Here is a 12,508-nt window from a genome sequence, read left to right on the forward strand (position 1 = left end):
AAGTTAAAGTACAAACGTGCAAGCATACTAACCTAACCCTAGGTAAGGCATGTCAGAGCGAAAGACAGTAAACTCGAATGAGCCAAGAAAGAGCGGCGTACGGTGCGGGGCCGGTCGGAGCGCACCCTTTTCTCGGTGGCTGGCGGGCGAGAGAGTGCTGCGTCGCCGGCATCGGCGTCGAAAGAAGTCGAGCCGAAAAAAGTTAAAGTACAAACGTGCAAGCATACTAACCTAACCCTAGGTAAGGCATGTCAGAGCGAAAGACAGTAAACTCGAATGAGCCAAGAAAGAGCGGCGTACGGTGCGGGGCCGGTCGGAGCGCACCCTTTTCTCGGTGGCTGGCGGGCGAGAGAGTGCTGCGTCGCCGGCATCGGCGTCGAAAGAAGCCGAGCCGAAAAAAGTTAAAGTACAAACGTGCAAGCATACTAACCTAACCCTAGGTAAGGCATGTCAGAGCGAAAGACAGTAAACTCGAATGAGCCAAGAAAGAGCGGCGTACGGTGCGGGGCCGGTCGGAGCGCACCCTTTTCTCGGTGGCTGGCGGGCGAGAGAGTGCTGCGTCGCCGGCATCGGCGTCGAAAGAAGCCGAGCCGAAAAAAGGTAAAGTACAAACGTGCAAGCATACTAACCTAACCCTAGGTAAGGCATGTCAGAGCGAAAGACAGTAAACTCGAATGAGCCAAGAAAGAGCGGCGTACGGTGCGGGGCCGGTCGGAGCGCACCCTTTTCTCGGTGGCTGGCGGGCGAGAGAGTGCTGCGTCGCCGGCATCGGCGTCGAAAGAAGCCGAGCCGAAAAAAGTTAAAGTACAAACGTGCAAGCATACTAACCTAACCCTAGGTAAGGCATGTCAGAGCGAAAGACAGTAAACTCGAATGAGCCAAGAAAGAGCGGCGTACGGTGCGGGGCCGGTCGGAGCGCACCCTTTTCTCGGTGGCTGGCGGGCGAGAGAGTGCTGCGTCGCCGGCATCGGCGTCGAAAGAAGCCGAGCCGAAAAAAGTTAAAGTACAAACGTGCAAGCATACTAACCTAACCCTAGGTAAGGCATGTCAGAGCGAAAGACAGTAAACTCGAATGAGCCAAGAAAGAGCGGCGTACGGTGCGGGGCCGGTCGGAGCGCACCCTTTTCTCGGTGGCTGGCGGGCGAGAGAGTGCTGCGTCGCCGGCATCGGCGTCGAAAGAAGCCGAGCCGAAAAAAGTTAAAGTACAAACGTGCAAGCATACTAACCTAACCCTAGGTAAGGCATGTCAGAGCGAAAGACAGTAAACTCGAATGAGCCAAGAAAGAGCGGCGTACGGTGCGGGGCCGGTCGGAGCGCACCCTTTTCTCGGTGGCTGGCGGGCGAGAGAGTGCTACGTCGCCGGCATCGGCGTCGAAAGAAGCCGAGCCGAAAAAAATTAAAGTACAAACGTGCAAGCATACTAACCTAACCCTAGGTAAGGCATGTCAGAGCGAAAGACAGTAAACTCGAATGAGCCAAGAAAGAGCGGCGTACGGTGCGGGGCCGGTCGGAGCGCACCCTTTTCTCGGTGGCTGGCGGGCGAGAGAGTGCTGCGTCGCCGGCATCGGCGTCGAAAGAAGCCGAGCCGAATAAAGTTAAAGTACAAACGTGCAAGCATACTAACCTAACCCTAGGTAAGGCATGTCAGAGCGAAAGACAGTAAACTCGAATGAGCCAAGAAAGAGCGGCGTACGGTGCGGGGCCGGTCGGAGCGCACCCTTTTCTCGGTGGCTGGCGGGCGAGAGAGTGCTACGTCGCCGGCATCGGCGTCGAAAGAAGCCGAGCCGAAAAAAGTTAAAGTACAAACGTGCAAGCATACTAACCTAACCCTAGGTAAGGCATGTCAGAGCGAAAGACAGTAAACTCGAATGAGCCAAGAAAGAGCGGCGTACGGTGCGGGGCCGGTCGGAGCGCACCCTTTTCTCGGTGGCTGGCGGGCGAGAGAGTGCTGCGTCGCCGGCATCGGCGTCGAAAGAAGTCGAGCCGAAAAAAGTTAAAGTACAAACGTGCAAGCATACTAACCTAACCCTAGGTAAGGCATGTCAGAGCGAAAGACAGTAAACTCGAATGAGCCAAGAAAGAGCGGCGTACGGTGCGGGGCCGGTCGGAGCGCACCCTTTTCTCGGTGGCTGGCGGGCGAGAGAGTGCTGCGTCGCCGGCATCGGCGTCGAAAGAAGCCGAGCCGAAAAAAGTTAAAGTACAAACGTGCAAGCATACTAACCTAACCCTAGGTAAGGCATGTCAGAGCGAAAGACAGTAAACTCGAATGAGCCAAGAAAGAGCGGCGTACGGTGCGGGGCCGGTCGGAGCGCACCCTTTTCTCGGTGGCTGGCGGGCGAGAGAGTGCTGCGTCGCCGGCATCGGCGTCGAAAGAAGCCGAGCCGAAAAAAGGTAAAGTACAAACGTGCAAGCATACTAACCTAACCCTAGGTAAGGCATGTCAGAGCGAAAGACAGTAAACTCGAATGAGCCAAGAAAGAGCGGCGTACGGTGCGGGGCCGGTCGGAGCGCACCCTTTTCTCGGTGGCTGGCGGGCGAGAGAGTGCTGCGTCGCCGGCATCGGCGTCGAAAGAAGCCGAGCCGAAAAAAGTTAAAGTACAAACGTGCAAGCATACTAACCTAACCCTAGGTAAGGCATGTCAGAGCGAAAGACAGTAAACTCGAATGAGCCAAGAAAGAGCGGCGTACGGTGCGGGGCCGGTCGGAGCGCACCCTTTTCTCGGTGGCTGGCGGGCGAGAGAGTGCTGCGTCGCCGGCATCGGCGTCGAAAGAAGCCGAGCCGAAAAAAGTTAAAGTACAAACGTGCAAGCATACTAACCTAACCCTAGGTAAGGCATGTCAGAGCGAAAGACAGTAAACTCGAATGAGCCAAGAAAGAGCGGCGTACGGTGCGGGGCCGGTCGGAGCGCACCCTTTTCTCGGTGGCTGGCGGGCGAGAGAGTGCTGCGTCGCCGGCATCGGCGTCGAAAGAAGCCGAGCCGAAAAAAGTTAAAGTACAAACGTGCAAGCATACTAACCTAACCCTAGGTAAGGCATGTCAGAGCGAAAGACAGTAAACTCGAATGAGCCAAGAAAGAGCGGCGTACGGTGCGGGGCCGGTCGGAGCGCACCCTTTTCTCGGTGGCTGGCGGGCGAGAGAGTGCTGCGTCGCCGGCATCGGCGTCGAAAGAAGCCGAGCCGAAAAAAGTTAAAGTACAAACGTGCAAGCATACTAACCTAACCCTAGGTAAGGCATGTCAGAGCGAAAGACAGTAAACTCGAATGAGCCAAGAAAGAGCGGCGTACGGTGCGGGGCCGGTCGGAGCGCACCCTTTTCTCGGTGGCTGGCGGGCGAGAGAGTGCTGCGTCGCCGGCATCGGCGTCGAAAGAAGCCGAGCCGAAAAAAGTTAAAGTACAAACGTGCAAGCATACTAACCTAACCCTAGGTAAGGCATGTCAGAGCGAAAGACAGTAAACTCGAATGAGCCAAGAAAGAGCGGCGTACGGTGCGGGGCCGGTCGGAGCGCACCCTTTTCTCGGTGGCTGGCGGGCGAGAGTGCTGCGTCGCCGGCATCGGCGTCGAAAGAAGCCGAGCCGAAAAAAGTTAAAGTACAAACGTGCAAGCATACTAACCTAACCCTAGGTAAGGCATGTCAGAGCGAAAGACAGTAAACTCGAATGAGCCAAGAAAGAGCGGCGTACGGTGCGGGGCCGGTCGGAGCGCACCCTTTTCTCGGTGGCTGGCGGGCGAGAGAGTGCTGCGTCGCCGGCATCGGCGTCGAAAGAAGCCGGTACAAACGTGCAAGCATACTAACCTAACCCTAGGTAAGGCATGTTAGAGCGAAAGACAGTAAACTCGAATGAGCCAAGAAAGAGCGGCGTACGGTGCGGGGCCGGTCGGAGCGCACCCTTTTCTCGGTGGCTGGCGGGCGAGAGAGTGCTCGGTCGCCGGCATCGGCGTCGAAAGAAGCCGAGCCGAAAAAAGTTAAAGTACAAACGTGCAAGCATACTAACCTAACCCTAGGTAAGGCATGTCAGAGCGAAAGACAGTAAACTCGAATGAGCCAAGAAAGAGCGGCGTACGGTGCGGGGCCGGTCGGAGCGCACCCTTTTCTCGGTGGCTGGCGGGCGAGACAGTGCTGTGTCGCCGGCATCGGCGTCGAAAGAAGCCGAGCCGAAAAAAGTTAAAGTACAAACGTGCAAGCATACTAACCTAACCCTAGGTAAGGCATGTCAGAGCGAAAGACAGTAAACTCGAATGAGCCAAGAAAGAGCGGCGTACGGTGCGGGGCCGGTCGGAGCGCACCCTTTTCTCGGTGGCTGGCGGGCGAGAGAATGCTGCGTCGCCGGCATCGGCGTCGAAAGAAGCCGAGCCGAAAAAAGTTAAAGTACAAACGTGCAAGCATACTAACCTAACCCTAGGTAAGGCATGTCAGAGCGAAAGACAGTAAACTCGAATGAGCCAAGAAAGAGCGGCGTACGGTGCGGGGCCGGTCGGAGCGCACCCTTTTCTCGGTGGCTGGCGGGCGAGAGAGTGCTGCGTCGCCGGCATCGGCGTCGAAAGAAGCCGAGCCGAAAAAAGTTAAAGTACAAACGTGCAAGCATACTAACCTAACCCTAGGTAAGGCATGTCAGAGCGAAAGACAGTAAACTCGAATGAGCCAAGAAAGAGCGGCGTACGGTGCGGGGCAGGTCGGAGCGCACCCTTTTCTCGGTGGCTGGCGGGCGAGAGAGTGCTGCGTCGCCGGCATCGGCGTCGAAAGAAGCCGAGCCGAAAAAAGTTAAAGTACAAACGTGCAAGCATACTAACCTAACCCTAGGTAAGGCATGTCAGAGCGAAAGACAGTAAACTCGAATGAGCCAAGAAAGAGCGGCGAACGGTGCGGGGCCGGTCGGAGCGCACCCTTTTCTCGGTGGCTGGCGGGCGAGAGAGTGCTGCGTCGCCGGCATCGGCGTCGAAAGAAGCCGAGCCGAAAAAAGTTAAAGTACAAACGTGCAAGCATACTAACCTAACCCTAGGTAAGGCATGTCAGAGCGAAAGACAGTAAACTCGAATGAGCCAAGAAAGAGCGGCGTACGGTGCGGGGCCGGTCGGAGCGCACCCTTTTCTCGGTGGCTGGCGGGCGAGAGAGTGCTGCGTCGCCGGCATCGGCGTCGAAAGAAGCCGAGCCGAAAAAAGTTAAAGTACAAACGTGCAAGCATACTAACCTAACCCTAGGTAAGGCATGTTAGAGCGAAAGACAGTAAACTCGAATGAGCCAAGAAAGAGCGGCGTACGGTGCGGGGCCGGTCGGAGCGCACCCTTTTCTCGGTGGCTGGCGGGCGAGAGAGTGCTGCGTCGCCGGCATCGGCGTCGAAAGAAGCCGAGCCGAAAAAAGTTAAAGTACAAACGTGCAAGCATACTAACCTAACCCTAGGTAAGGCATGTCAGAGCGAAAGACAGTAAACTCGAATGAGCCAAGAAAGAGCGGTGCGGGGCCGGTCGGAGCGCACCCTTTTCTCGGTGGCTGGCGGCCGAGAGAGTGCTGCGTCGCCGGCATCGGCGTCGAAAGAAGCCGAGCCGAAAAAAGTTAAAGTACAAACGTGCAAGCATACTAACCTAACCCTAGGTAAGGCATGTTAGAGCGAAAGACAGTAAACTCGAATGAGCCAAGAAAGAGCGGTGCGGGGCCGGTCGGAGCGCACCCTTTTCTCGGTGGCTGGCGGCCGAGAGAGTGCTGCGTCGCCGGCATCGGCGTCGAATGAAGCCGAGCCGAAAAAAGTTAAAGTACAAACGTGCAAGCATACTAACCTAACCCTAGGTAAGGCATGTCAGAGCGAAAGACAGTAAACTCGAATGAGCCAAGAAAGAGCGGTGCGGGGCCGGTCGGAGCGCACCCTTTTCTCGGTGGCTGGCGGCCGAGAGAGTGCTGCGTCGCCGGCATCGGCGTCGAATGAAGCCGAGCCGAAAAAAGTTAAAGTACAAACGTGCAAGCATACTAACCTAACCCTAGGTAAGGCATGTTAGAGCGAAAGACAGTAAACTCGAATGAGCCAAGAAAGAGCGGTGCGGGGCCGGTCGGAGCGCACCCTTTTCTCGGTGGCTGGCGGCCGAGAGAGTGCTGCGTCGCCGGCGTTGGCGTCAAAAGAAGCCGAGCCGAAAAAAGTTAAAGTACAAACGTGCAAGCATACTAACCTAACCCTAGGTAAGGCATGTCAGAGCGAAAGACAGTAAACTCGAATGAGCCAAGAAAGAGCGGTGCGGGGCCGGTCGGAGCGCACCCTTTTCTCGGTGGCTGGCGGCCGAGAGAGTGCTGCGTCGCCGGCATCGGCGTCGAAAGAAGCCGAGCCGAAAAAAGTTAAAGTACAAACGTGCAAGCATACTAACCTAACCCTAGGTAAGGCATGTTAGAGCGAAAGACAGTAAACTCGAATGAGCCAAGAAAGAGCGGTGCGGGGCCGGTCGGAGCGCACCCTTTTCTCGGTGGCTGGCGGGCGAGAGAGTGCTGCGTCGCCGGCATCGGCGTCGAAAGAAGCCGAGCCGAAAAAAGTTAAAGTACAAACGTGCAAGCATACTAACCTAACCCTAGGTAAGGCATGTTAGAGCGAAAGACAGTAAACTCGAATGAGCCAAGAAAGAGCGGTGCGGGGCCGGTCGGAGCGCACCCTTTTCTCGGTGGCTGGCGGGCGAGAGAGTGCTGCGTCGCCGGCATCGGCGTCGAAAGAAGCCGAGCCGAAAAAAGTTAAAGTACAAACGTGCAAGCATACTAACCTAACCCTAGGTAAGGCATGTTAGAGCGAAAGACAGTAAACTCGAATGAGCCAAGAAAGAGCGGTGCGGGGCCGGTCGGAGCGCACCCTTTTCTCGGTGGCTGGCGGGAGAGAGAGTGCTGCGTCGCCGGCATCGGCGTCGAAAGAAGCCGAGCCGAAAAAAGTTAAAGTACAAACGTGCAAGCATACTAGCCTAACCCTAGGTAAGGCATGTCAGAGCGAAAGACAGTAAACTCGAATGAGCCAAGAAAGAGCGGTGCGGGGCCGGTCGGAGCGCACCCTTTTCTCGGTGGCTGGCGGGCGAGAGAGTGCTGCGTCGCCGGCATCGGCGTCGAAAGAAGCCGAGCCGAAAAAAGTTAAAGTACAAACGTGCAAGCATACTAGCCTAACCCTAGGTAATGCATGTCAGAGCGAAAGACAGTAAACTCGAATGAGCCAAGAAAGAGCGGTGCGGGGCCGGTCGGAGCGCACCCTTTTCTCGGTGGCTGGCGGCCGAGAGAGTGCTGCGTCGCCGGCATCGGCGTCGAAAGAAGCCGAGCCGAAAAAAGTTAAAGTACAAACGTGCAAGCATACTAACCTAACCCTAGGTAAGGCATGTCAGAGCGAAAGACAGTAAACTCGAATGAGCCAAGAAAGAGCGGTGCGGGGCCGGTCGGAGCGCACCCTTTTCTCGGTGGCTGGCGGCCGAGAGAGTGCTGCGTCGCCGGCATCGGCGTCGAAAGAAGCCGAGCCGAAAAAAGTTAAAGTACAAACGTGCAAGCATACTAACCTAACCCTAGGTAAGGCATGTTAGAGCGAAAGACAGTAAACTCGAATGAGCCAAGAAAGAGCGGTGCGGGGCCGGTCGGAGCGCACCCTTTTCTCGGTGGCTGGCGGGCGAGAGAGTGCTGCGTCGCCGGCATCGGCGTCGAAAGAAGCCGAGCCGAAAAAAGTTAAAGTACAAACGTGCAAGCATACTAACCTAACCCTAGGTAAGGCATGTTAGAGCGAAAGACAGTAAACTCGAATGAGCCAAGAAAGAGCGGTGCGGGGCCGGTCGGAGCGCACCATTTTCTCGTTGGCTGGCGGGCGAGAGAGTGCTGCGTCGCCGGCATCGGCGTCGAAAGAAGCCGAGCCGAAAAAAGTTAAAGTACAAACGTGCAAGCATACTAACCTAACCCTAGGTAAGGCATGTTAGAGCGAAAGACAGTAAACTCGAATGAGCCAAGAAAGAGCGGTGCGGGGCCGGTCGGAGCGCACCCTTTTCTCGGTGGCTGGCGGGCGAGAGAGTGCTGCGTCGCCGGCATCGGCGTCGAAAGAAGCCGAGCCGAAAAAAGTTAAAGTACAAACGTGCAAGCATACTAGCCTAACCCTAGGTAATGCATGTCAGAGCGAAAGACAGTAAACTCGAATGAGCCAAGAAAGAGCGGTGCGGGGCCGGTCGGAGCGCACCCTTTTCTCGGTGGCTGGCGGGCGAGAGAGTGCTGCGTCGCCGGCATCGGCGTCGAAAGAAGCCGAGCCGAAAAAAGTTAAAGTACAAACGTGCAAGCATACTAACCTAACCCTAGGTAAGGCATGTTAGAGCGAAAGACAGTAAACTCGAATGAGCCAAGAAAGAGCGGTGCGGGGCCGGTCGGAGCGCACCCTTTTCTCGGTGGCTGGCGGGCGAGAGAGTGCTGCGTCGCCGGCATCGGCGTCGAAAGAAGCCGAGCCGAAAAAAGTTAAGTACAAACGCGATGCTAATGAGCGAGCCGTTGTCTCGACTAATATGTAGGGGGCGTTCGATCGAGCGTCTGGCTTGAGCGCTTGTCGGCCTAGCAGAACGGTCGCATTGTTATGCCCGGGTTTTAGGCACCGCTGCAGGCGGCCGGCAGAGCTCTTGTTTGTGCGAAACTGAATGGATCGAGCCCGAGAGAGGGCGAGCAAAGAAAAAACGCAAATCGCTCCGCCTGGCACTGCCGGCGAGAGCGTGGACGTCGCGGCCAGCGACTGTCGAAGCTGAGTACGGCCGCAGGCGATCGCCTCGGTCTTAAACGAATGCGACGAGCACGCGCCGGGCGGCCCAGCAAGGGCCGAGCGCAGCTGTCGCAGCTATCTGGTTGATCCTGCCAGTAGTGATATGCTTGTCTCAAAGATTAAGCCATGCAGGTGCAAGTACGAGTTCTCGTAAAGCGAAACTGCGAATGGCTCATTAAATCAGTCTTGGTTTATTTGGTCTCGTAAGCGAAGTGGATAACTGTTGTAATTCTAGAGCTAAAACATGCATTAAGCGCCGACTTCGGGAGGCGCGCTTTTATCAGATCAAAACCGACCGGGTTCGTCCTGTGACGTTTGATGACTCTGGATAACCACGCGGATCGTACGGTCTCTGCACCGACGACGTATCATTCAAGTGTCTGCCCTATCAACTGTCGAAGGTACGCTACGTGCCTACCTTTGTGATAACGGGTAACGGGGAATCAGGGTTCGATTCCGGAGAGGGAGCCTGAGAAACGGCTACCACATCCAAGGAAGGCAGCAGGCGCGCAAATTACCCATTCCCGACACGGGGAGGTAGTGACGAAAAATAACAATACAGGACTCTAACGAGGCCCTGTAATTGGAATGAGTACATCCTAAAACTCTTAACGAGTATCCATTGGAGGGCAAGTCTGGTGCCAGCAGCCGCGGTAATTCCAGCTCCAACAGTGTATGCTAAAGTTGTTGCGGTTGAAAAGCTCGTAGTTGGATTTTGGGCGAGCGCCGCCGGTCCGTCGCAAGGCGTGTCACTGGTTGCGTTCGCCTCACCTTCGGTTCTCCGTCGGTGCTCTTGACTGAGTGTCGGCGGTGGCCGATAAGTTTACTTTGAAAAAATTAGAGTGTTCAAAGCAGGCTGTTCGCCTGCATAGTGTTGCATGGAATAATGGAATAGGACCTCGGTTCTATTTTGTTGGTTTTCGGAGCACGAGGTAATGATTAAGAGGGACAGACGGGGGCGTCCGTACTCTGCCGTTAGAGGTGAAATTCTTGGATCGGCGGAAGACGAACTACTGCGAAAGCATTCGCCAAGAATGTTTTCTTTAATCAAGAGCGAAAGTCAGAGGTTCGAAGACGATCAGATACCGTCCTAGTTCTGACTATAAACGATGCCAACTAGCGATCGGGAGGCGTTACCATGACGACCTTTCCGGCAGCTTCCGGGAAACCAAAGTCTTTGGGTTCCGGGGGAAGTATGGTTGCAAAGCTGAAACTTAAAGGAATTGACGGAAGGGCACCACCAGGAGTGGAGCCTGCGGCTTAATTTGACTCAACACGGGGAAACTCACCCGGCCCGGACACAGGTAGGATTGACAGATTGAGAGCTCTTTCTTGATTCTGTGGGTGGTGGTGCATGGCCGTTCTTAGTTGGTGGAGCGATTTGTCTGGTTAATTCCGATAACGAACGAGACTCTGGCATGCTAAATAGTTACGCGACCTTCTCGGTCGGCGTCTAACTTCTTAGAGGGACTAGTGGCGTTTAGCCACACGAGATTGAGCAATAACAGGTCTGTGATGCCCTTAGATGTCCGGGGCCGCACGCGCGCTACACTGAGTGAAGCAGCGAGTGTCTAACCTAGGCCGAAAGGTCCGGGTAACCCGTTGAACCTCATTCGTGATTGGGATAGGGACTTGCAATTGTTTCCCTTGAACGAGGAATTCCCAGTAAGCGCAAGTCATCAACTTGCGTTGATTACGTCCCTGCCCTTTGTACACACCGCCCGTCGCTACTACCGATTGAATGGTTTAGTGAGATCCTTGGATCGGCCCCGTCGCGGCTGGCAACGGCCGCGTCGGCGTGTCGAGAAGACGATCAAACTTGATCATTTAGAGGAAGTAAAAGTCGTAACAAGGTTTCCGTAGGTGAACCTGCGGAAGGATCATTACCGAAGGTGGTGGTAGGCCCCGGCCGACCGCGCACTGAATTGTCTTTGGGTGCCGCCGAGAGGGCGGCCGTCAATCGGGGTTCCGCCCCGTGCGACACGCGTAACACGTTGGCATAGCAAGGCAGCCGAGTGCGATGGTGGCTTCTGGGCACCGCGCTCGATGTGCCGCCGGCCCAGCCCGGCGGTCGCTCGGCGCCGTTTGTTGGTGTTTTTGTGCAGTTGTTGTCGGTGGTGGTTTTGTGGTCGATCCCACAGTGTGACGTCCGCGCGCTTCGGCGCCGGGCGAAACGTCGAGGACGACTCTTAACGGTGGATCACTCGGCTCGCGAGTCGATGAAGGACGCAGCCAAGTGCGAGAAGTAATGTGAATTGCAGAACACATTGAACGTCGACCTTCTGAACGCGAATTGCGGTCTCGGGTCAATCCCGGGACCGCGTCTGCCTCAGGGTCGCGTTCGTCCTCACCCGAGGGCCGTCGCCTGGCCTCTGCGAAGACGGCCGGGCGTCGCCCCAAGTTGAAGCGGTCGCCGAGCTTTCTCGGCGCGACCGCGTGTCCCGTACACCGCCGGCCCCTCGACGTGTTCAACTACGTTCGAGGGGCGGGTCCAGGTCGGTCGGTCCGGTCACGAGATCAAGACCGACCGTGGGCCAAGGCGGCGACGGTACGCGCTCGGTCGGCGCCGGCGGCGACGACTTGCGATGCCAGCGGGCCGTGTAAGAAGCGGCCCGCTTGACACATACGACCTGAGTTCAGGCGAGAGCACCCGCTGAATTTAAGCATATTATTAAGCGGAGGAAAAGAAACCAACAGGGATTCCCTGAGAAACGGCGAGTGAACCGGGAAGAGTCCAGCGTCGAATCTGCGCGCTTTTCGAGCGCGCCGAGTTGTGACGTACGGAAGTCCCAGTGCGGCTGACGGCGAGCGCCGGTGTCCTTCTGATCGAGGCCTCGTCCCACGGCGGGTGTTAGGCCCATAGGGGCGCTTGCCTTGGCCGCTTCGGGTCTTCTCGGAGTCGGGTTGTTTGGGAATGCAGCCCAAAGCGGGTGGTAAACTCCACCTAAGACTAAATACGGTCGCGAGACCGATAGCGGACAAGTACCGTGAGGGAAAGTTGAAAAGCACTTTGAAGAGAGAGTTCAAGAGTACGTGAAACCGTTGAGAGGCAAACGGGAGGGCCCGTCAGGTCGCCGGCTCGCTTTCAGTTGGGTGCGGGGGCGCGCCGTCTCGGTTCGCGGCTCGCGCACCGTCTCAGCGCACTAGCGACCGGCGCGGGTCACGACCGGTTTGCCGTCGGTCTAAGTCCCCGCGCGAAGGTGGCCTCCGCTCCGGCGGGGGTGTTACAGCGCGCGGGCGGTGCGGCCCGGCGGCGGATCGAGGAAAGGATGCCGCGTGCTCTCTGTGTGCGGCCGTCGCCGTTCGGCTGGCTTGTCGTTCGCCTGCACTGTACGCAGTGCCGGTGTTCGGCGGGCTGCCGCTTCGGTGGCGCGCCGTCGACGCGCTCGGGGTCCGTGGTCACGTCGGCCACCCTCCCGACCCGTCTTGAAACACGGACCAATGAGTCTAACATGAGCGCGAGTCGTCGAGTGGTTCGAGACTCGCAGGCGAAATGAAAGTGAAGGCGGCCTTTGGTCGAACGAGGTCGGACCCGAAGCCCCGTGCGGGCGCCGGCGCACGACCGGCCGATCGCACCCGCTCTGCCGGGGCGGTCGCGCAAGAGCGTCCATGTTGGGACCCGAAAGATGGTGAACTATGCCTGGGAAGGTCGAAGCCAGAGGAAACTCTGGTGGAGGACCGTAGCGATTCTGACGTGCAAATCGATCGTCCTATTTGGGTATAGGGGCGAAAGACTAATCGAACCATCTAGTAGCTGGTTCCTTCCGAAGTTTCCCTCAGGATA

The 12,508-nt window shown here is 56.8% G+C and overlaps 2 non-coding genes and 1 pseudogene across 2 annotated transcripts; all 3 read left to right on the forward strand.

The window, feature by feature from the left end:
- The first annotated feature begins 8,800 nt into the window (after positions 1-8,800).
- LOC144425320 (small subunit ribosomal RNA) lies at positions 8,801-10,610 on the forward strand. Its single transcript, XR_013477464.1, has one exon. It is a non-coding gene; the product is annotated as a small subunit ribosomal RNA (ribosomal RNA).
- Positions 10,611-10,908: 298 nt separating this feature from the next.
- On the forward strand, positions 10,909-11,062 carry LOC144425425 (5.8S ribosomal RNA). The gene has a single exon (XR_013477517.1). It is a non-coding gene; the product is annotated as a 5.8S ribosomal RNA (ribosomal RNA).
- Positions 11,063-11,350: 288 nt separating this feature from the next.
- LOC144425386 (large subunit ribosomal RNA) overlaps positions 11,351-12,508 on the forward strand; it is a 3,668-nt pseudogene continuing 2,510 nt past the window's right edge.

Source organism: Styela clava, chromosome 7 (genome assembly GCF_964204865.1).
Source record: "Styela clava chromosome 7, kaStyClav1.hap1.2, whole genome shotgun sequence".
In the NCBI taxonomy this organism is placed as follows: domain Eukaryota; kingdom Metazoa; phylum Chordata; class Ascidiacea; order Stolidobranchia; family Styelidae; genus Styela; species Styela clava.